The sequence below is a fragment of the Pinus tabuliformis genome, chromosome 8 (assembly GCF_031772625.1).
Source record: "Pinus tabuliformis cultivar Carrire ecotype Pingquan chromosome 8, CPIR1, whole genome shotgun sequence".
In the NCBI taxonomy this organism is placed as follows: Eukaryota; Viridiplantae; Streptophyta; class Pinopsida; order Pinales; family Pinaceae; genus Pinus; species Pinus tabuliformis.
The window spans coordinates 492,428,950-492,455,067 of record NC_142294.1 but is presented as its reverse complement, the minus strand read 5'-3'; the positions used below and the strand labels follow the sequence as shown (position 1 = coordinate 492,455,067).

General features: G+C 36.6%; 1 pseudogene; it reads right to left on the bottom strand.

The window, feature by feature from the left end:
* Positions 1-17,254: 17,254 nt before the first annotated feature.
* On the bottom strand, positions 17,255-18,384 carry LOC149236227 (strigolactones hydrolase CXE15 pseudogene; annotated as a pseudogene).
* Between the last annotated feature and the right edge of the window lie 7,734 nt (positions 18,385-26,118).

Genomic DNA, 26,118 nt, shown 5'->3' with positions numbered 1-26,118 from the left:
GTAAGCATTGCATACTAACCACCATTAACCAACCATCCTTCCTAGACTACTCTTTTCATAATTATTAGTTATACAAACATAACCAACTATATGTTCACTACCAACCAAACTCCTTGATCCTCCTCAAGGAATCCCATTCCTCTATACACAAGCTTATTATTTAAGGACAAATTAAGAAGAATCTCCATAGCCTAGAGGCATATTACCCGCTCACATGCCACCATTCAAGTTGCATGAAATTATTGACTAAGGTTTTTATGTCAATGAATTAGAATCATGATTAGTGTCTAGTCCTACCTTGATATCTATCTCATTTTTTCACCCTTGGAAATAATAGTCCTCACCTTTGCATATAGTGATATTTAGCTCCAATACCTCCTCATGGAGGGTCAAATTATGAAAATCCTATTCTAAAGGACATGGCCCTCTTCAAACTTATCTACTTAAACACTATCATCCACTCTCAAACTCTCATGAAGTTAAGAGCAACAAACAACAACAATCCACCAAATTCCATCCCTAAGCTCCCACAAGCCTAAAGAAGAGGGATCAAACTCTCTTAAATAAGGGTGTGAAAAACAATTGACACCAAATGGGAAAAAATCAACTAGCAATGAAGAAGAAAGTAATCAAGAATTATACGAAAAAAAAATCACAGTTTAAATTTAAAGGAAATCCAAACCTATCACATCTATCAACACATCCACGAGATGGAAGCAGTGTGAAAAGAACTAAGGTCCATAGACTTCATCCAACCTAGCTTGCACCTCATCACATCAACTCCTATAATTATTCCATGTGAGCCAATTGACATATTGAAACCTCTTTTCTTTAATTGGGGTCCAAACATCTGAAGAGATCCCTTGCACTAACACCAAACCTACTTTTTCAAACCATTGATCACAAACCTGAAGTCTCCACATTTGTCGCCTTCCCATTGCACCACTATAAAATCTCTACCAATAATTCATTATGTAACTAGAAGAGAGAAATTCATCCCTCCAAACTAAAGTTAGTAATGTTAACTACACATAATCTAGTCAATTAATCCTAAATCAATAAATCAATAAGGTAAGCTAGACACACCAATCCTCAATAACGAAAAAAATATCACTAAATTTTAAAATAAAATAAACAAAAACCACTCATCCTCACTCCCCTAAAATGCTTTTAATTTCAACAAAAACATTTCAACAATATTTCCAAAATTTAAAATTAATAAACAAAATCACATATAAGCAAAAATACTATAAAATTCCAAAAAAAATCTGAAAATAAAACTTCAATAATCACCCATTTGAATATTTAATATCTTTATTTAATTCCTTGTTTATTTGAAAATCAAACTCCAATAATGGAGTCGTCTAACGAGGCGGAGGAATTGCCCAAACGGTCAAAAGTGGCCGAAATCCGGGAAAAAAAAATTCAAAAAATCTTGTAGAGACAGTGTTTGAATCGTGTTTTTGATGGTGGAAATGGATTCAACACTATCAAAAATGTCTAGGACACCTAAATTTTGAAATTTAACAATTATAACTTGGATTTACAAAAATCCTTGCCAGATTTTCTCTAAATATGACCGGAATTTCGATAACTTTCCAGGCAACTCCTCCGCCTCGTTAGACTACGCGTTCAATAATCACCCATTTGAATATTTAATGTCTTTATTCAATTCCTTTCCCTTAAATTTGTTTGGGATAATCTTCTAGGAACCAACCTACCCGCATGTTAAGGAAAAAACTAACTGGTAAATTTTTTTGTAAAGTTGGCAATGATTCTAACGTTAAATGGTATTTCAAGATATAAAAAAATTGTAAAGTTTGCGATGATTTTGACGTTGAATGGTATTTCAATTAAAATTCAATGTCGTATTTAATTAACATAATTTAGTAACAACTTTTATGAAGAACTTTTACATGGTAACAAATATACATTTATTATAATATAGTTTTTTTTTCAATTAATTATTAAGAATGGTAGGTTTAGGCATTATTTTTATTTTTCTTTTAAGTTTTGTAAGACTTTCTTTTGTCTATTTATAAGAGACGAGTTTACACCACATATGTGAGAAAGGTGGCCTCAACTTGCCCAGTGGAAAACCAAGTTTGTTGGCCACCTATCCTCGTTATAAGCCAACCAAAAATAATATAGGTTCATGCGATCTACCCAAGCTATATATATATCTATATCATGATAAGACTCTAAGTGTCTATCTATCAGAAGCATGCATCAATAAAAGTAAATGCTAGTCGCAAGAAACCAAAAAGAAAACATCATGGAACCTGACTAGTCCTCCTGCTCTTCTAAGGCTAACTCCATCGGAGCCAAGTCTTCGGCATAGTCTCCGAGTATGTCTGCCAGCTTGATAATACAGGGGATGTACCTTTGAATACGATCTAGGTGGATGTCCTGCTTGCACAGCTGGAATTGAATGGTCTGCAAGTCTTTCTTGTAGTTGGGTATGTCCTGGAGGGTCAAGGTCATCCCCACTGATATTTGCTCCATGGACTTTCCCATAAGGCTCTTCATAAGCCAATACAAGTATAATGTCTGCTTAAAATGCGTGAGTCTACCCCTAGTATTCCCAAGATCCGAGATTACCTCCCGCCAATTCTCCATTTCCTCTTCGGATTCCTCCTCCTGCGTTATCTTTTCCTCCCAATCATTTTAAATCTTGCAGATGCCTGCGTCCGTTCCTACCCTATACACTGTTGCCGCTTCATTGATGAGCCATTCTACCGGCTTCCTCCCATGCCTAGGTTCTGAGGTGCTCGGGTCTGCTGCTCTAGGCAGCTCCCTCCCCCTTCTGCCTCGTCCTCTTCCACGTGCTAGTCTGGCCATCTCTTCTTTTTTTCGAGCTTGTTCACACACAATATGCGTTAGTTCGCTAGGCGTAGCTTCATGCCTTTCCAGGTTGATATTGATTTCCCTCCCCTCACATTTCAAGCCACAATTGCCTCTTCCTAGGTATCGCTCTGCCCAAAGTTGTTGTGCCTCTCCTCTACCTGAAGTTACAAGGCCCCTCACATGCCTTGCGGTAACCTCTCCACCTTTCAGATTTTGGCATGTCTCTCCCCTACTCCCTTGGGTAATATCTGGGTGACCGACTCGAATTATGCATACGGTGCTCACTGCCCACCCATCGAGCCAAGTTACCATCTCTTCCACTCGCATAGCCTTCCCTCACCCCTTTGTTCTATGTTGTTTTCGCTCATCTCTCCCCATTCGAATTGCCCTCCCTCACTTAAGCTTATCTATAGTCTCCCCTCCCACCCTGGTAACCTAGCTATCTTGCTTAATTGCAAGAGGTTTCTCACGGTCCCAAGCCCAATTTTCACTCCCGGTGCCAATCTATGGCTCAAACCCAGTCCCCGTCCCTCCCATCATCCGATGGTCTCCTCAGCCTTTACCCCAGTTCCCCTCCCTGGTCTGCTCCCTCGCTCCCCAGCCATGAAATATCACAGTAAACTAGCAATGGGCGTGTAAGGCCAGTGAACATACCCGGTGATACTTCGTTGATGTCTTTGTTGGTCACTTCCCTGTCATGCAGCGTCACTCCTTCCTCCTGTATCATCAATACTCTTTCTACCGTCCTGCCTACCTTCATAATCCTCGTCCACCATCCTCTGTCCCATCACCCAACCTGGCTTATCTTGTTGAGAATGCAACAAGATGATGGAGCTTAGTGGAAAGAAGTCGCCTTCACTAAGTGGGCCCGCAGGCTATTTTTGGCGCAAAGTCTATTTTTAGACTATGTCTATTTTTAGACATATGGATCATGGTCTATGAGTTGCAGGATGCTATTTGTGGATGATTGATCATGTTGGTAAAAATAGATGGACTTCTATTTTTATACATATGGGCGGTTTCTATTTTTAGACTACCATGCTAAAAATAGAACAGTCGAATATTATTAGCTCATAATAATATTTGGACTATAAACATTATCTTATCCTCTTGGAGCACTTCAGTTTGAGCTATAGATGTGGCACATGTAGTTGTCAGAAGGAAATACACTTTTCTTGTGGGTCAGTTGAGCTATTGCATGCAGGACTTCAGTTAGAACTCATGTGGTTGAGTTTGGTGGAGTTGATTGTGGAGTTGATGGAGTTGTGTTCAGTTTGACTTGGTTAAACTAGTTGTATTTAGTCTAACTGCAAATACACTAGTGATGAGTGATGTGAATTAGTTGTTAAATTAATTCACTAATTATTAACTCATAAAGCAACTAAAGAATACATCAGTTAACTCAGTGCATGGACAGTTCAGTGGAGACAGGTGTTAGAGGTTGAGATTGCTATTAGTTGTGACTATAGTTGTGCATGAGATCTTGCACAATCAGTGGGATTGAGTAATGCCAATGAGGATTGCGTGGTTCACCCAAGGAAATACGAGTTTGCTTCAGCCATTCATCATTATTCTCATGCAGGATTGCATAGTAGAGGCAGGGCAAACAGTGGAGGAGATTTGAGGCATCAGATCAGAGCTAGTTTGTGTGTAACAGGTGGAGATAGTACTGAGTACTTGTGAGGAGTATTGTACTATGTATTTTTATATGTTCTCAATCAATATAATATACAGATAGTGTGGGGTTTTCAGCTGTATGCTTTCCCCGGGTTACATACTGTGTTAATGTGTGCATGCGATTGATGTTTCATTGTTTTTAATGCTGCTAAATTGATGATCAACGTAGAGGAGGTTATGCATTATGCATGTATTCTGAAATAGTGTATAATCGGGATAATCTCTGTGAATAAGTGTCATATTATTCAAAATTTCTACATGGTATCAGAGCAGTTGATCATCAGATCTATTATTCAGAAAGTGTTTACATTTTATTTCTCCAGGCAAAGTCTGTAATCGGGCCAGGTAGCCTCTGGATTCATCCTTCCTTTGGAAGGTGAGATATCCGGTAAAAGCCCATAAAGTCAATCTTTGTACGAGAAATGCTTTGTTCTCAAGAATTTTAGATCAGAGGCGGTTGAGTTTTGAGCTGGTGGAATTCAAATTTGCAGCAGTGTTTTCTTGGTGTCAACGTTGCAATGTCCTTCAACGGATTGCGATTGGAGTATGCTCTTGAGGGAAGCTCAAACTATATTGCATGGAAGGACAGGATGGAGGCGGTGTTAGATGATAATGGGCCGAAGGATTTCATAGAGGCTAAGGTCCCAAAGCCTACTGATACTGCGCAAGTTGATGCTTGGCAAAAGAAGACAACAAAGTGTCGAAGGATTCTGTTGGAGGGCGTGAAGGATCACTTTGTGTCTAGCCTGCATGAAAAGGCTTCTCCATACTTGATGTGGAAAGCGTTGACAGATCTATTCCAAAGCAAGAGCGATTAGAGGAAGCTGGCGCTCAAGGATAAACTCAGAAACATTAAGTGCGAGAAGGGAGACAGCGTGCCCAAGTATCTCACTAAGTTCACTCAGTGCAGGGATGAGCTGGGAAGTGTGGGGGTGACTGTCGATGATGAGGAATTGGTGAGCTTGGCTCTCCTTGGTCTTCCGAAGAGTTGGCATTCCTATCAGGACTCTGTCAATGGTCGAGAGAAATTGCCAGGATGGGAGAGACTTTGGTCAGATCTTGTGCAGGAGGAGATCAGGCGGAATACCAGCGACGTATCTTCATCAAAGGGACCTGATGAAGAAAATTGCACTTTGGCTGCCAAAGAAAAGAAGGGGAAGAACAAGAAAGCTTCTCATTCCGGTGCGAAATGCAAGAAGTAGGATATGTCCAAGGTGAAGTGCTTTCACTGTCACCAGCACGGACACTATGCCACAAATTGTCCGCAGATGAAGAAAAATAAGCAAGCAGCTGGATCTGCAGTAGGAGAGGCCTTGGCCTCACAGTTTGAGCTTTATTTTTCATTGATCGCATGCTTGGTATCAAGTGTGATGGGATCGGTATGGTTCTTGGACAGTGGTGCGTCTTTTCACATGACAAGGGATCAAGATTTGTTTTCTGATCTGGAGGAGAAAGATCTTGGAGTGCACATCGAGATGGGCGATGATGGTAGATACAGTGCGACTGGTATCGGTACCATTTCCTTTGAGAGGGAGTTTGGTAAACCCTTTGTATTGAAGGAAGTGATGCATGTTCCAGGATTGAAGAAGAATCTTATCTCTGTGACGATGTTAGAAGACAAGGGATATGATGTTGTTTTCAGCGAGGGAAAGGCTTTCCTGCACAGCAAGACAACTGGAGAAACCCGGAAGATAGGGGTTCGAGTCAGGAACCTTTATCAGTTTCATGTAGATGGCTGTACAAAAATGGCATGCAAAGCAGAAGGATTGGTGAGCCGGGATGATGGCGAGCTGTGGCACAGGAGATTGGGTCACCTTCACCATGGAGCCTTGAAGATACTGCAGCAGATTACTACAGGGCTTCCTAAAGGCACTCTTGCGCAGTCAGATCAGTGTAAGGGGTGTACTTTGGGAAAGTTTGTGAAAGCCACCTTTCACGAGAAGGATAGTCGCGCCACGACGATCCTTGAGAGAATTCACACAGACGTGTGTGGACCTTTCTCAGTAGATTCAACAGCAAAGCACAGGTATTATGTGATCTTTGTTGATGATTTCTCTCGAAAGTACTGGATCTTCTTCATGTAGAAGAAGAGCGAGACATACTCAAAGTTCTGTGAGTTCAAAGCACTGTTCGAGAAGGAACCGGGGAAGAAGGTGAAGGATCTTAGGAGCGACAATGGTGGTGAATATATCTCTGGCAAGTTCAAGGATTTCTGCAGCGCAGAAGGGATTCGAAGAGAGCTCATAGCTCCCCATAACCCACAGCAGAACGGGGTTGCTGAGCGGAAGAACAGAACGATCGTAGGTGTTGCACGGGCGATGTTGCACGATCAGGGCCTACCCCTTCACTTATGGGCGGAAGCATGCAATACTGCAGTATATTTGTAGAACTGTTGTCCTCACAGGATACTTGGCATGAGTACACCCGAGGAGGCTTATTCTGGTAAGAAGCCTGATCTTTCTCATTTGAATATTTTTGGTGCTAACGTTTACATGCCTGTGACGAAGGATGCCAGGAAGAAGCTGGAGCCGACCGCAGAGGTTGGGATCTTTGTGGGGTACACTGATACGCCCAACAACTATCATGTGTAGTTATCAGACAGTCGCAAGACTATTGTGCGACGGGATATAAAATTTCAGGAGGAGAAAGCCATGAAGTGTTCGCTTGAGAGGGAGCCACACTTGCATGTAGATGAAGAGCTATTAGTTCCTAAGGATGAGCTTTAGGATGTGGATCAGCCACAGGACGAAGTTCATGGAGTGGAAGAGACCACTCATGCAGCGCCAACCATCAGAGGGCGAAAGCGCTTGACAGAAGCTGAGCGACTGGCTCAAGATGCAGAGAAGGTTGTAGGACCACCTACAACTCAACGTAGACAGAGACAGTCACCTGATCGGTACACTGGATACATGGCTCTTGTGAGCAAATGTGTTGTGACTGAGCCATCCTCTTTCGAGGAAGCTGTGGAGGATCCCGCATGGGTAGATGCCATGGTGGAAGAGTATGATTCGATTGTTAGAAACAGTGCATGGGAGATTGTCCCAAGACCGGAAGGGAAATCAGTGGTGGGTTCGAGATGGATCTACAAAGTTAAGCAGGCAGCTGACGAGAGTGTGGAGAAGTACAAGGCAAGATTTGTTGCCCGAGGCTTTTCACAAATAGAGGGGATCGATTATGAGGAGACCTTTGCACCTGTCGCAAGGTATTCTTCCATACGAACTATTCTTGCTCTCTCAGTGCAGATGGGGCGGCACATTCATCAAATGGATGTGAAGACTGCGTTCCTCAACGGAGTCATTAAGGAGGAGGTGTACATAGAGCAACCCGAAGGTTTTGAGATCTTCAGCAGCGAGTCGCATGTGTGCAGGCTCAAGAGAGCGTTGTATGGGTTGAAACAAGCACCACGTGGTTGGTACACACGGATAGATAGTTATTTCACTGGACTTGGATTCTCCAAGAGTGAGGTGGATCCTAACCTATACCAGATTGCGGTGGAGGGTAAGTTGCTTATCATTGTACTTTATGTAGATGATTTGATTCTAATAGGTGATGAGTTGTTGATACTTTGATGCAAGGATGATCTTGCTAAGGAGTTTGAGATGAAGGACTTGGGCCTCCTTCATTATTTCCTGGGATTGGAAATCTGGCAGCACAGTGATGGACTATTTGTTTCTCAGGGTAAGTATGCTCGGGAGATACTGGAGAAGTTCAACATGCATGGCTGTAAGCCTGTTGATACTCCTCTTCCTGGAGGTTGGAGGAAGGAGGATGCTACTTCAGAAAAAGTAGTGGATGCCACCGTTTATCGACAGTTGGTGGGGTCGCTTATGTATCTGGTCAATACACGACCCGATATATGCTTTGTTGTTAACCAGCTTTCACAAGCTATGGTTAAGCCAACCAAGCTCTTCTGGAAGGTAGGCAAGCATGTATTACGTTATCTCATAGGCACATCGGGATATGGATTGTGGTACAGACAGGAGGATGAGGTGAAGCTATGTGGCTTCACGGATGCAGATTGGGCAGGGAGCCCAACGGACAGAAAGAGCACATCTGGAGGGATTTTCAGTATCAGGTCGATAGCAGTTTCTTGGTACAGTAGGAAGCAGAGATCCGTGGCACTCAGTTCAGCAGAGGCCGAGTATATGGCAACAAGTTTGGCTGCATGCGAGGCTATATGGATGAGGAAGATCCTGGTCGGGTTGTTCGGTTCATGCTTGGAGCCTACAGTGATTTATTGTGATAACTAGAGTTGCATTAAATTTTCGGCTAATCCAGTATTTCATGATAGATCTAAGCACATTGAAATCAGGTACCATCATATCAGAGATTGTGTGCAGCGGAGAATCATGTTACTTTCATACATTCCAACGGAGGATCAGGATGCTGATACCTTGACGAAGGCGCTCACCAGGAGAAAATTCGAATACCACCGAGGCAGGATAGGGGTTGCTGATAATCCATATCTTGTTGAGAGGGAGTGTTGAGAATGCAACAAGATGATGGAGCTTAGTGGAAAGAAGTCGCCTTCACTAAGTGGGCCCGCAAGCTATTTTTGGCGCAAAGTCTATTTTTAGACTCTGTCTATTTTTAGACATATGGATCATGGTCTATGAGTTTCAGGATGATATTTGTGGATGATTGATCATGTTGGTAAAAATAGATGGACTTCTATTTTTAGACATATGGGTGGTTTCTATTTTTAGACTGCGAGGCTAAAAATAGAACAGTCGAATATTATTAGATCATAATAATATTTGGACTATAAACATTATCTTATCCTCTTGGAGCACTTCAGTTTGAGCTACAGATGTGGCACATGCAGCTGTCAGAAGGAAATACGCTTTTCTTGTGGGTCAGTTGAGCTATTGCACGCAGGACTTCAGTTAGAACTCATGTGGTTGAGTTTGGTGGAGTTGATGGAGTTGTGTTCAGTTTGACTTGTAGTTGTATTTAGTCTAACTGAAAATACACTGGTGATGAGTGATGTGAATTAATTGTTAAATTAAATTAATTCACTAATTATTAACTCATAAAGCAACTAAAGAATACATCAGTTAACTGAGTGCATGGACAGTTCAGTGGAGACATGTGTTAGAGGTTGAGATTGCTATCAGTTGTGACTATAGTTGTGCATGAGATCTTGCACAATCAGTGGGATTGAGTAATTCCAATGAGAATTTCATGGTTCAACCAAGGAAATATGAGTTTGCTTCAGCCATTCATCATTATTCTCATGCAGGATTGCGCAGTAGAGGCAGGGCAAACAGTGGAGGAGATTTGAGGCATCAGATCTGAGCTAGTTTGTGTGTAACAGGTGGAGATAGTACTGAGTACTTGTGAGGAGTATTGTACTATGTATTGTTACATGTTCTCAATCAATATAATATACAGATAGTGTGGGGTTTTCAGTTGTATGCTTTCCCTGGGTTACATACTGTGTTAATGTGTGCATGCGATTGATGTTTCATTGTTTTTAATGTTGCTAAATTGATGATCAACGTAGAGGGGGTTATGTATTATGCATGTATTCTGCAATAGTGTATAATAGGGATAATCTCTGTGAATAAGTGTCATATTATTCAAAATTTCTACATATCCTTCCCACCTCCTTCACTACCTTGGCCCTGACTGCCACTTCTCCCCTGCCTTCTGCCAGTTGTCATGTGGGAGGCCACCGCACCCATCACCATGAGCGTGTGGGGGGTGGCTGGTAGTACCCTTACCTTATGTGCCCTGACTACCATAACTGGTCGGTGTACTCAGCCACACACCCCGATCGGGGGTATTGTTGTTAGGATTCTCTGTTTCCTAGCTGTTTTGGGTATCTTGCTGCAGGATCTCTTCCAAGGGTTTAGTTCTATCATCCCTGGGCTGCATTGGCCATATTCTTTCCATTGGTCCATGTTGTTAGTTAAAGCCCCAAATGGCCAAGAAATCTGCTGCTTTGTTCCCTTCCCTTCTTACATGTCTGATTACTAGATAATTGAACTTATGAATGAGTTCCCCTATCTCTTGGATAAGACGAGCTGTCCTCCAACTTTGACTCAGTTTATCCCATGGCGTGCCATTGTTAAGTTTCCTCATAGTGTTGATAACCAAGCTGGAGTCACCTTCCACTTCCACGTGTTTGTATCCCAATCTTACAGCAATTCTGAGTCCCTGTCCAGCAGTTGCAAATTTGGCTTCATTGTTACTTGCAATTCCATATGATTCTGCATATATAAGCTACGTGTATGCTTGGTTATCTCTGAATATGTCACATAATCCTGCTATTCCTCGGTTCCCTTTTGAGGCCCTGTCGAAATTCAGCTTGATGAATCCTTCTCCTGGTAGAGTGAAATGCTTCGGGGAATCAATATTGATCTTTCTCGCTTTCCATGCATTTGGGGCGATCATTTCACTTGATAAATTAAGACAGCGAAGTATTTTTCCTTCATGGGGAGGGAATTGCCAATCTTCTGGTCTCCATTGTTCTGCAAGAATCGTTTCCTTGATGTTATTAACTAATCCTTCCCATACCTGGTCTTGCGTTGAAGTTTTGTTTTGGAAGATTCTGTTGTTCCGTTCTTTCCATATGGTCTAGAGGTTGAATCCCAGGGCTAGTCCCCATGCACGATTCAAGACATGGCTTGAGAAGATGTTATTCCTCCATAATATGATTGTTTCTTTTATGTTTTAATAGTTCCTATCCATTCTTCCAAAGACTCCTTGTATTTGACCCCATTGCTAATTCACAAACGGACATGAGTTCATTATGTGCTCGATGTCCTCTTTGTCTTGCCGGCACATCCAATAGAAGGTCAGACCTTGCATCCTTTTTTTCTGTAACTAATCCCAAGTCAGTGTTCTCCCTTTACAAACAAGCCAGAGGAAATGAGCTACATTAGGCCACCATCCTCCGCTCCAATTTTTTTTCCATAGTAGTGCTTGTCCATCTTGTTCTTGTTCTACTTTTAGCTAGTAAGCTTCTTTGATGGTGAATGTTCCTTTTGTTGAATGCCCCCATCTCAGCATATCCGAGCAGTGCCATTTTTAATTTTAAGGCCAATCTTCCATTGTAATGAAATTTTATTTCATTTTCCAAAATTAAATTATAATTATATTTTTTAATTTAGATAATTTTTTAATTATAGTTTAAAGATTGAGACATAGTTATGTTTTTTTATATTTTTAATTAAATTAATTAATTAAAAAATGTTATATGTAATGAGTTATGGTTTTTTGGATATATGATATTGATATACAATACTAGTGGCCCATGGTATTGTGAAAAAGCTAATTTACAAATTAGTAATCTCTATGATTAAGTTTAAGCACATTCCTATGATTAAGAACCTTGTTACATGTTTTTAAAAATGTATATATATTTGACTTATATATTGATTCTTTTTATAATTAATAACAATAATAATTTAAAAAATAGTGATGATGTAGTTAATTTTTATGATTTTTTTAATAGTAAATATATGAGATATATTATGAAGTGAGAGTGTTTTAATGTTTATCATGGATTGATATGTATAGATTTTTACCAACTGTTTAATTCATATAACTATTCCTAAATATAGCATTATTAGACTTATAATTTAATAGTAACTTATAAATGTGTAAGTCAATAAATATATATTTTTATGCATCTTTTCATTATTAACTTTAATGCAACTCTTATCAATATAATTTTTTTAAATTAATAATCATAATAATAATTAATAATTTTATATTATTTTGTATAGGCGAAGTCTAACTTATAGACAAAATATCCTTTTTCACTTGAATTCACCAAAATCATACAATACAATTTTAACACCCTGAAATATTAAACAATTTAAACTCAAATTTTTAAAAATCTCTATGTGATTTTGATTAAAATTAACTAGAAATTTTTTTGTGAAAAAGGTCATTTCATCTATAAGTTAGACTACACCTTTTGAATATATATATATATATATATATATATATATATATTTCATTTTATTTTAAAATTATAAATATATTTTTATAAAATTATCATTAAAAAATATCTATTCCATCTAAGTAAGTCACAATTTATTCATAGTTGAGTTTTTCTATTTCTTATTAACACTGTCTTATCATTTTCCATTATTATTTTTTAATTAAAGCTAGCAAAACTTTTTCCAATCATTTAAATATAACGATGCTCATGTTACATAGAACTTGGGCCATTTACAAAAACAAGTGTATTTTTTAATAGGATTTGCTAATATTAAGTAAAAGAAATATATACTAGCACAACCATATTAGTAAATGTGATTAATATACACAAAAAAAAAATATAATTATTAATATTAAGATTACTTAACATTATTATTATTATTATTAATTAATTAAATAAAAAATTAATTAATTAAAAAATAATAATATTTATTATCAATTAAATAATAATATTAATTAAATAAATAATATAGTAATAATAATAAATACTAATACTTAATAAATATTTGTTAATTAATAATTCAATAGTGTTATTAATTAATAAATAATAACAATAATTAATTTATTAATTTATGTTTTATTCATTATTAATAAATTCATTAAATAATTAATTTATTCATTCAAAATTAATAAATAATAATAATAATAAATACTATTTATTATTATTATTTATTAATATTGTTTTATTAATATAAATTTTGTTAAGTAAAAAAATATTTATAAATATAAATATTGTTAACCATGGTTGACTATGTTTAATCATAGTTGATTTTCATATCGAGACAATCTTTGTCACAATGCATCGTTAGACCATGGTTGATTTTCATATTGAGGCAATCATTATAACAATGCAACATTCGACCATAGTTGGCTATAATTGACTATGGTTGACTATAATTGATGTTATAAACCCAAGGGATTGACATTATAAACCCAAGAGATTATGAACTCAAGGGAATAATATTAAACCCAAAGGACTAATATTATAAACCCAAAGTATATAAAACCTAAGATAAAAATTATAAACACTAAAATAAACATAGTTGACCATAGTTGATTTTCATATTGAAATCACAATGCTACCCATTTAAATTACTTAAAACTTACACCATAAAAAATAATGTTAAACCCAAAAAACTAATATTATAAACTCAAAATATATAAACCCTAAAATAAACATAATTAATTTTCATATTAAAACAACCTTTATCCTAATACAACACCATTTACACAAAACATTACTTAAAACTTAGCCCATTCACATAAAACATTACTTAAAACATAGGACATTTACACTACTTAAAACTCATGCCATTTACACTACTTAAAACTCATGCCATTTACACAAAACAAATGTATTGTGAATGTAGAACAAATATATATTACTTCATAAGATTTGAAATTTCCTAAGCGGAATATCCGGACGGGGAATTTCCACATAAGAAAGAAAGAAAGAAATTATTTTAACGTCCACGAGGCTAAAGATAGCCTATTGGACAGATTGCTTTTTCATCTGCTTGATGTAATCGGCCCTTTTTTTGTGAAGCTTCACAATAAATGCTCCCGTCTTTTCGACAAACCCCTGGTTAAATAGATTATCCCAAGAGCTAGCTGCCAGCGTATCTGCATAACTTTCCGTGTTGTCTTTAAAGGCCTCAGATTCTAAAATGAAATGTTTTTCTGTTTTCACTTTTCCGGAAAAACAAAAAATACATAATCAACCCATGATTAATTCAAAAAAGGGAAATTCACGTTGATCTGCCACCATTTTCATTTTTTTTGGTAGATGCATGCTATCATCCATATATTATTGAAAGCCATGAAGAACGCGTGTATGTAACCCATAGCATCAGTGGTAACCCGACAACTCACCTAATGTACTCTACCGATGTCGGCAACCGTGTTATCATTACTCCACCGACGTGTTCGGTGTTTAGCGAATAGAATTGCAATTTTTTGGGAGGTCATTTTGTGCCAAGGCATTCCATAGTGGTAAAATACTTCTTTTTGACGTTATAGTTTAATTTAGATATATTTCATGGCATAAATTTTTGAGATCTTTTTAATTTTTTATATAATATTTAAAATGAAATAAAATTTATATTATACATTTTAGGAAAAATAGATATTAAAATATTATATTAATAAAAATAATTTTTTAATATTATATTTTAATTGTATTAATTTAAATTATAAATTTAAAAATATTAATAATAATATGAAATATCCAAAATTTTATATGTATTTTAACACAATAAAATAAGGTATCCAAAATTTTAGCTTATTTTGAGTTGTGATTACATCATTTGTATTTCAAGTGGATGATCTCTTATTTTTCAAGTGAAGTTGTTAATAAGTGGATGATATTTTAGGATAAGTATATTTTTAGTTAAGTTTAAAAAATGGAGTTATTTGGATGTTTTAAAAGAGTTTAAAAAGTGTTTCGAAAAAAATTTATAGTCAAAATTTCTACCAATTAAATCAAACTTTCAAAAAATACCAAAGTATATAGGTCCATTATTGAATTGATAACGATAAACTTTACTCCAATTTGCGTAATTTGATTTCATTTATCTTATCAAACAAAGTTTTCAACTTCTTTTATGTTTTATTTTCCCAATCAATCCCACTTCTACAAAAGTCAATCTTTTTCTTGGAAATGTAGATTATGATAACACATACTACTTCATATTTGCCCCCATCAATAATGAACTTATTATGTTCATCTTTAAAGTTTTTAATCCTAATTTTTGTAAACTACCATAATATTTTATTATTTAAAATTGTTTCCATATCTTATCCCCACAAACTATAGTTGTGATCATTCAAAACTAGATATTTTTTCTTTCATGGATAATTGTTATGCAAAATTTTTAATCTTAATGGTAAGATGAACCCAAGTCACTCTATTACACAGTGTCAACTCCACATGAGCATGTAAATTAATAATTGCCTTTAAAATGACTTATAGACGACAAGTTGAATCTCAAACCAACAACTCTAACACCATGTTGGAAAACCAAAGAATTGTACAAGTGAGTAACAATGATTTCCAAGAAAATGTAGTGGTGATAAACATTATTATAACACTAAATTACAAGTAAGCATAACTCAACATATGGAAAAAGATAGACTAAGGCCCATTCAATACATTGATTTAGACTAATCTATAACATCACACACACACACACACACATATATATAGAATACATGTATGTACTTCCTTCCTTCCTTTCTTTTCTCCCTTGCCTTTACCTATGCACCAAAGACTTTGGTACTATTTAGCAAAGATTGAACTATTAATAGAATTATACCAATTATCTTGGAAAAATGAACTTATTGATATAATGAGATATACTTATCTGATCCTTGTTATGCATTTTACTTTTTATTCAATTAATTTCTTGGAAATTCTGGAATTATGGGAAACTCATTATAATAGTTGAAATGTTATGATGAAGATAGATTAAAAAATTATGTGTAGCACACAAAGTTGTTGGACTTTTTAAATGCAATACAATTTCTCAAATTCCCAAATTCACATTCCCATTATGAAATTCTAGAATGTGAACATGTTTGCACTTCTCAAATTCCCACTCACATTATGAAATTCTAGAATGTGAACATGTTTGTAGAAATTAGGTTTGTGATCTTGACAAGCTACTTAACATGGAAGAGATCAAAACAATAATACTTAGATTAAGGAATTGTTATGAGCATTTTTCATTTTCTATGACCTAAGGTTATCTAAGTATCTCTGAACATTTGTGTATTTATTAGAGCTTCTTAAAAAGGTAAGCACTTCTTTAAAATGTGTATATGTCTAACTGAAAAAAATGTAACAAGATCTTTAACCATGAGGATTCATCCCCACTTAACAATGGACCAACACTATGACTTGATACAAAAACCATAATTTATTTTATAGTCAATATTTTGTATATAGTTTAGTTTAATTTACTTTTACAACATTTTTAATTAAATTGAAAAAAAATGACATAGTTATCTTTGAAATAAATTTCAATTGTCTATTTATGACTAATACTAAAAATATTTTGTGAATATTCCTTTAAATTTTTTTTCTTAAACTAGAATGAGAATTTATGGTGAATCCATAATTTCAATTAGATTGGCTACCACTATTACACTAGATATAATTATTTCATAACAACCAATAATGTGTCAATTACAAAACCACTTAAATTAAGATCTTTTGACCATCCATCTACTAATTATTAATGATTAAATTATTACACATTATTTCAATATAAAACTCTTTATTCACCAAACCACTTAAATTAAGATCTTTTGACTATCCATTTATTAATTATTAATAATTAAATTATTTCATAATATTTTAATATAAAACTCCCATCAAACTTCAAATTTAAATAATCAACTTACAAAGAAAATAAATATTAATTTTATTATTATAATAAAAACTTTAAATTATAAAAATATATTATTAAATAACATTTATTTCAGAAAATATAATCATAAAATTAAAAAATTGAAAATTAAAATTGAAATTGATTATTAAAAAATTAATATAATTTTAAATTATATAATATTATTTTGAGATATAAAATAATTAGTGAAATGGCGTTGAACTAATTGATGTTATCGATGAAAATAAAATGTAAAGATGTTAAAAAATTGGGGGATACCATAAAAAATGGACGTCTTTTATATTATATTTAAGAAAATCCTACGAGACTAAGACATATATTATACTTCAGAAAATAATCCAAAAACAACAGAAAACGCCTATAAACTTAACTTTTAACTTCAATGAATGAAATAGGATCCAACGAAACTCCCTGGGCCGTGGAGTCTTCATGTCAAGTTGCGAATTTAATGAAATTGGAAGCGTACTCTATCACTTTTATTGAATTTTGTTCGTCCATTTTCAGAAGGGTGAAGCCATGATCTTCCTCTTCAAACTCCACAACTTCGATGATTTGATCACCGCATTTCTTGAGAAGATCACAGTATTCCAATTGTTTGTTCCTCAAAATGTCAAGCCCTGCAATCACCATAACCGTGGGCGGTAAAGGGCCTCCAAGGGACCAAACATCCAGCGATACGGTGAGGGGGTTGCAGAAATGGTGATCTCTGTTGCTTCCCGCGGGGAGTGCCACCCTCCAAAAAAAATCCGAGTCTTCCACTGTAAAAGGCGGAGTCCCTTGCTTCTCCCTAGTTTCGGACGCAGTCCGTGCCTCCCCTCCGTAAAAGGGATACAGCAAAATCAATCCTCTTATTCGCATATCTCCACCCCAATCTTGTCCGCTACACCACATTCCCAGCCTATGCGCGATGTTGCCTCCTGCGCTTTCTCCCATGAGGAATACCTTGGAGAAGTCGGCATGCGAATCGAACCAAGGATCGCCTCTTTCTCCCCCGCCTGTGGCTTTGGACTGGGAATGAAGCCATTGGAGAGCAGAGACAGAATCGTGATAAGCAGCAGGGAGGCGATGCTCGGGAGCCAATCTGTAGTGTACGGAGACGACGAGGGCCCCTACATCGGCTGCCCACTTTACACAGAAACGGTGCACATCGGGACTGTGAGGGCTAAGCAAACAGAAGCCTCCGCCATGAAAGTACAAGATTACTGGCAGGCGTGTGGTGGTGGCTGGGAAAGAATTGGGGAGATACAGGCGCGCCCATAAGCCGAGTGTATGATCAAACACAATGTCTTTGTATAAAACGTGGTCGTAACTTTCAGTGAGTGGAGGAAGGTGGAAAGCTGGTTCGTCTCCACGCACCACGGATCCGTCGCTGTAGAGCTTAATGAGGCCATTAAAATCTTCCACTAATGAAACTGAAACTGAAGATCCACTGTCACCCATGATTATCTCAGCTCTCTGCTTGGCCTTTGGAATGGGAATTCTCAAAGCAAGCGAGCTTTTTTAATGTCCCTCTCCTAAACCTGCCATTCTCCCTTCTAAAGTCAAGAGGTAGAATGGTAGAATTAGGAGAGACTGGTAGAGGCAGGCTTCAGATCGTTTCCAAATTTCTTAATAATATCATATAAAAAAAATTAATATTTGATCAACTTTGAGATCAAACAATATCATATAAAAAATAATATAAGATCAAATTTCAGATTGTTTCCAAATTTCTTAATAATACCATACAAAAATTAATGTATGATCAACTCTGAGAGCAAACAATATTATATAAAAATTAATATAAGATCAAATTTCAGACGTTTGCAAGAACGTGTACGTGTATATGTAATCTTCATCTTGATTTCTTATCTTTAAAAATAGTTTGCATGAAAAGAGAACTAGTCAACTAATATGCCACATTGTTGCAATATTTATAAGTAACACCTCCGGAGCTGGGATTGAAAATTACTCAACCTAGACTTTCTATTTTTCTATTGGAATAAAATTAAATTTTTAGACAATACTAATAGATTAGTGTAAGTTTGGCTTATGGTGGGTTTGGGAATTACCAACCCTATCCTTAACTCTCTGCCTTTCCTATTCTGACGGCTTCTTCACAGGGATTCGGCCTTTCCATCTTTAGGTTTATGTTTTTTAAATGATATTCGTCGTACCACAGTTGCCAGCTACTTCCTGGGCTTACAATGCATGGCAATGGCCGGCCGGTATGCACGTGGCATTTGGGTAAACTACGTCTATAATAAGATATTTATATGAATAACAAGTAGCTATAAAATATATATAGTTTGACGGGGTTTAATGATTAAAAGTATATATATATTTTTTAAAACTATAAATTTAAAACCAAAAAATAAAATATATAAACTTTTTGTAATCTTAACGGTAAAATATCAATTATTTCTTTAATAAAAAATCGATGCAGAGAAGAAAACCTCTTTTTGTTTGCATGCCCACTGCCCACTAAGTACAAGGATACAGGCTTCTCTGTTAGGGAATAGCAGAAAAAAACAAAGAATGCCCTGAGCGTAAGCTGGCCTTTTCATTTTTATTACTATTACTATTTTCAATTCGTTTCTTTCCATAGAATTAATTTCCGGTGCATGTTATGTTGGATTCATGGTTAATGGAACTGTAAAGATTTACCATGTAGCATACTCTTGCTTACATATTATCCGTTGCCTATACGGTAAGGGACTATAGCTTTTGCCTTGCAGTAAAAGCGTGGAACTTTTATTAATTTAGAGGATTTTTGGTAAATTGGTTAAAAATTAAAATGTATTTTTAAATAACAGAAAAATAGAAATGTCTGAAAATTTATTTCACAAATTTATTACGAAAAATTTTAAAACTTAAAATAATTAGAAAATAATGTTTTATTATTTAAATTTAGAAAATATGCATTTAATAAATAAAACATGCTAGCAAGTAAAAAAATGTAAGTCTAAATTATAGTTTTTTGTGGTTTCAAAACAGTTTTTAGGTTGTTTTTTTATGGTTTTTTAAGTTGTTTTTTGTAGTTTTCTAAGTTGTTTTTGTGATTTTCTAAATCGTTGTGAAGGGTGTTTTTATGGTTTTCTAGGTTGGTTTTGTAATTTTCTAAGTTGTTTTGAAGGTTTACTTTGATGGTATTTTGTGGTTTCATGGTTTTTGTATGGTAAGTATTTTTTTCAAATTAATTTATGTAATTTTGCAAAAAAAAGAAGAAGACAAAAACAATAGAATATGTCGGGACCAACCCTATACAATTTTATTTTTTTTAATCAAAATAAAAATACAATCATAAGAAAATAGCATTGGGAACTCAAATTTTATTAAGCACTATTTAACACATCCCTGAATTTCACTTCATTGAACATATCATCTAATTTATATATTATTAACTAAATCCAAAATGAAGTTATACAAAAGAATGTTATAACAACATAGGTACTACTCACCAAAAGACGAGATTCAAACTTGACTTGCTGCTACTTGTCCTCCCTTTGTTGTCGGTCACCTCCAAGTGTGAATGTCGACGTGCTTAATCTAAATGCAATGACCCACCGATTGACCTCCCAGCGTACTCCTTGGGTACTTTCCTTCCCCACGGACCCCCGAGCTACAATGAGGTTGTACAACGGAGGAATGTATTAGCTAGTAGAGGAGAGCACTCTTTGGCTCAAGAGTCCCCGCTCTAAAGTCTTCTACCTCACCAAACTCACTATAGCTCGTAGTCATTACTCTGACATAGTCTCATCCATCCAACAATAGGGTAAAGGAAAAGTCTTGTCTCCCATGCCCTACCCCTTCTTTTATAGGAGCCTGTCACACTTGGCATTTCATGCATAATTAACTATCTTTTATAATCTAATAGTTTGATTATTCACGCACCCATGTGTCACTCTCTCATCAAGGATCTCCAAAATTATTTGCTTAAATTTTAATTTAAAACTAATATTAAATTTCCTCATCCTCAACAAGATTCCTATTTCTTCTCCTAGTTGTCTCTTGATCCCCCTTTTTACGCCTTAATTTGTGTTCATTACTAAAATCAATTGATAAGTCAAGATTTGATCCCCTATTTACTCCCTAATCTAACTCAAGTTATCTCTCAGATGGATATTCTTATGTTGGTTGTTGCCACATGGAGGTTCTCTAAATTTATCTAAAATTTAATTTATTAATGTTATTTTAATTCACCATCCTCTTCTCTTAATTAGGTTTAACTATTTTAGGATTAATATTTATCCTTACATTTATGTCCCTCTTTCCTCTTTTTACCTAGTTAAATTACAATATCTACCTAATATTTTCCAACATGAGACTCGGATGCGGGTGACAACCATGATAGTTATGATGATTAGACGAACCAGCGGCGAGGGGACGGGCCACATGGCTACCTGCGTTCCCTCCCATGCCAACCTAAAGCAAATTCATGGAGGCCTGCAGGTAGCATTAAATAGGTACACTAGCCAAGATCTATCCATCATTCACACATCAATGGAACCCACAGAACATATTGATGCTCTTCCCCCCTGCTCCATAGCATATGCCCACCTCAGGCAGCGGAGCCTTGTTCTCGCACTGTTATTGGAAGCCGATGTTGGTTGCTCAGCTATGTAGACCTTGGTAATGGGTATCATTTCTCCCAAACCAGGCTCTGCAATCTGACTCTAGCTCAGACCTTCCTCTCTCATCCTCTGTCCAGTCATTTAGCCAATTTCCCCACTGATAGCTCTGCTTCGAGTACTGCCATGGCTCGCATCCACCATTGAATGCGTAGCAGAAGAGGGGGATGTCGTGGTGGTGGCATCCGCTATCTGCCTCCCCCCTCCCCTTCCCCTGAAATCCATAATTCTTTTGGCACCTTCTCTGGCAGGTACCCTGATATTCGTAGTGGCTGAGGACGTGCACAGCTCTAGGGTGCTAGCTAGAGAGATGCTACTGTCCATACAACAAAATTTCCCGTACCCCCTCACCCTGCTCCTCACTCAACTCAATTTCGCTTCTACAGCACCCTGAATCGACCCATCATTACAACCACTGTCACCATAGTTTTCTTTGAGGAAAATGAACAGCGGGATGCTTCACTGGAGAGCAATGGGGCGCAGCAGCGGGCTGCTCACAGGAACAGGGGCGCCCGCGACCCGGGCAAGCAACCGCTGGACGAGGATTTTACCACCTCGCTTGGCAAGGAGCCGGGTGGCAATCAACAAGCTGTGAAAGGTAGTTTTGAAGACATGCAAACTCCAGGAGGCCGAGTGGGAGACACGTCCCACCCGCATGCAGCTGCAGGCAGCTCTGCTGGCCTTCAACCCGCTCATGGACTTCAGACTGGCGTGTCAATAGAGGAGGATGACTAGTACCAATACGCGTGTCGCATCAAGGAGGAGCCTGCCCCAAACGACTTATAGAAGTGACACTTGGCAGCCAGGTGTTGCCCTTCTGCCAGCTAGGTGTTTATTTTGTTGTTTGGTTATTTTCTGAAATGTTTTGTTCTATTAGAACTTTCCTGGTTATTTTGGCCATGATTGATATTTTTTGGCTTAAAACTGATAACCCATATGTGGGTTCTTTTTGCCTTCATGGACTGGTTTCCCTATCGATGGGGCAATCGAGATTCTTTTTGATAATGGATGTTCAGTACTGCTGAGGCCCAAGCCTCGATGTAATCATATTTTGTTTCATATTAATAGAATAGTTTTACTTAGAAAATATATATATATATATATATATATATATCTATTTTTTTTTTTTTTTTTTTTTTTTTCCAACATGAGAATGGTAGATTTTTAAGGTAAAATATTTTATTTATTCTTATGATCCTCTTAACCCAAGTTTTATTCTTGATTTAATTACCTCGGTTTCTAACATCATTTACCCTTGATGTGAATTTACCTAGTTTTTATATCTTGATTATATTTATTAATTTATTTATTTTTAATGATTCCAAGGGTGCCAAGTTTGGTCGCACTCTTCAAGAACTTCCCTTGAAGTTCCAAGGGTGTCACGCCTAACAATTTATTTGTGATGCCAAGGGTGCCAAGTTGGTCGTGCCCTTCAAGAAATTCACTTTAAGTTCCAAGGGTGTCACACCACTTGCCCTTCAAGCATTCAGTGGCTACAAGGGGAAGGTATAGGTGCAACGATAGAGACCACTATCATATCTTATGTTGCCTACTATAGTGAGACTAATGGTGTAGGGGATCAGGGAATCCGCCTTGATGCGCACCCCCTAGTAAGATCCTCATGAGTGACCCAACTTTGGGACCTGCCCCCATGACATCGTGATCTTCAAGGTGAAGGTGTTTCAACCAGCCTAAGTCACGACGGGAGTGCTAGTGGGTGAGATCAGGGACACTATCCCACCCGCCCATGTAGTTCCATCCAATTATACAACCCCATCACCCATATGTGAGTCATTTGGCCAAGTAACTAATATGTGCCTACAACCATTAACATATCATCATAATATAGATAAACATATATAGCAGGTTTCAAAATTGACTTAGAATTTCAAAGACAAAATATAAATTTTCATCAAACCGGGGTTGTCAACTCGTCATATGCGAGTGCGTCTAGTGGTTTCCTTCCACACTCAATAATCATCAGTAACAAGGTTTCTCGATGTTATTCATTGTCATAATAGCATCATCAACATCACCTAGTCATTCGCATCGTTGTTCATTGTGAACCAGAACTAATGAAAGTAGGTAACATAGGGAACACATCCACCAAAGCTATCAACATCGTAACATCAATAGAAAACATACATATCCATCAAAGCTATCATCATCATGATATCAATAGAGATCATATATATCTTTTACTGCCATCATTATCATAAATTCAATAGAGACCAAACATAACCATTTATGCTACAATCATCATAATATCAAGAGAGAACATGCATAACCATTAATGCTACAATCATCATAATATCAATGGACAACATCCATAAACATCACAACCACTAATAATAGAGTCATGTGTCCAGATCCTCACCGTGAGGTCCTCAAAGAATAATGTGTGGGCCTTAGGGCTAAATAAATGTTAATGTCATATCATTGTCAGTCAACTAGAGCGGGGCACTACAAAATATCTACCTTAGTTTGAGCCTTTGGGATGTTAGTGTCATTGTAGGTGAGTTAGATTGGATCGCGCCATGCTCCAATTGTGCGATTGAGCTATTACTTCTCTCGCAGTCTGTGTAAAAGGGTGTGGGCAGACCGAAAAAAGGAATTTTAATAGAAAAAAGGCTCAATCGAGCCCTAAATATAGCTCAAGGGTTTGTTTTTAATTTTTGATCAAGCTATTTTTTTAGCGTTCGAGGAGCTCGATATTGAGCCTTCTTTTTTCCACCTAAACGTGCCCTATCTTGCCAAAAAGTGTAACCCAACTCTATGATATCACCCATAAGAAAATTCTAAACATCCAAATCCTAACCCTGTGAGATGAAGCACCAAAGGCACAGGGGCCTCGATGGGGTAAGTTGGAATGTCGACTTCTCGGGGTTGTAACTTAGCATATGATCTCCATTTGGCGCACACAATAGCTTGTTGGAAAGGTCTGTAAGGAGTGCAATTTTTTTACTATTAGTGGAAGTATATAACCATCGTCAAGTCATTTCCCTAAAAACTTTGTTTAGGGCCTCAAAACAGCTCTTCAAGTTCAGGACCCGAAAACTACCAAAATAGGAAACTATGTTGTAAAATAGAAAATTGTTTTGGGAGCTAGCTGGAATAGGTGGGTGGCCTCTAATATCCACCTGGATCAAGTCAACAAGATGATTGTGAATATCTTAGACTTGCACAAATCCAAGAATCCATGTAGATGGGACAAAAGCCTTCCAGATGTTCCACATAGCTATAATAGATTTCTCCACAACTCTATTAGCTTCAATACATTTCAAGTATGCTTGGGGTTTCAACCGTTTGCCCCAATTGATGTAGTTATGCTCATTGCATATTCATTAGCAGAGTCCTCCTATTCTTAGGTTGAGATAGATAAAGAAACCAAATTTGTTGAATGAATCTATCACCTCCAACAACAAGTTCATGATATCTTGTAGAAATCTAATGCCAAGAACATGTAGTGATATGACCAGAATAGGGTTCCAAACAAGTTTCAGGTTGGTGATAAGGTGTGGTTGTATTTATAGAAAGATCACCTCATAGGTCCCCATAAGAAGATCATAACACTCTGATATGTTCCTTACACGATCACGAAGGTTGTGAGTGAAAATTATTTTGAATTAAGTGCTCCCCCTTTCCTTGGCTTGCACTTAGTATTTAATGTGTAGCTACTTCAACCATATTTCAACCTTTGTTGGACAACCCAAAGGAAACCAAACAAATGGTCACCCATAGAAAATCATGACCGCATTAAATGGGCTATAATGGATTAAAACATGGACACCAAGACAACATATACTACTCAACAATACATACATCTCTACTAGGTTTTCAAAGTAAGGAAACTTCTTCACCAAGGAAACTGACTCACAAAGAGCCAAATTCAACAGTAGTTTCCCCATCTAATAATGTAACTTGATGCAAAGAAGACTATTTCTTCCTAAGGGAGGAGGACTAATCTAGATGAATATTATTGGCCCCCAAACCCTTCCACTGACTCAATGTTTCTCTATCTTATTGAATTTTTTCTATGGTCTTTTGGGTTCCAAACTACAAGTATAATGTTGCAATAACAAGTTGGTGGTTGTAAACTATCAATAAAAAAACCTAAATAATTAATATGAAAACCCTAAAATAATTATTGTTAAATAATTAATCACCTCAAAATCCAATTGAAAAGAATCTATATTGATGTCTACCAAAGTTTACCAATCATTTAATTTATCTGGTTGCCCTAGTGTTAGCTACGAAGAAATATACATTATTTATAAGATTTAAAATTTTGTGAGCGGACTTTCTAGACAACCAATTTCTTACATAATCCACATAAGAGTAATTAATTGAAAAGAAAATTCATTGATTTTTCCATTATTTAAAGATGGATGCTTTTATTCAAAGCCATACAAACCACCTCCAAAAAATTAATTGAAGTAGTGGAGGTCATTTTGCAAAAATTCCCTCCAAAACTTTATTTTCATGATTTTTTGGTATGGTTGTTAGAAACAACCTCAAAATATTTAGAAATTTTAGAATTGGTTTCATTAAGAATAGTACAATCCTAGAGGAGGTAGGAGTAAGAGGGGTTATTTTTCGCCCCGACGAAGAAATAGATA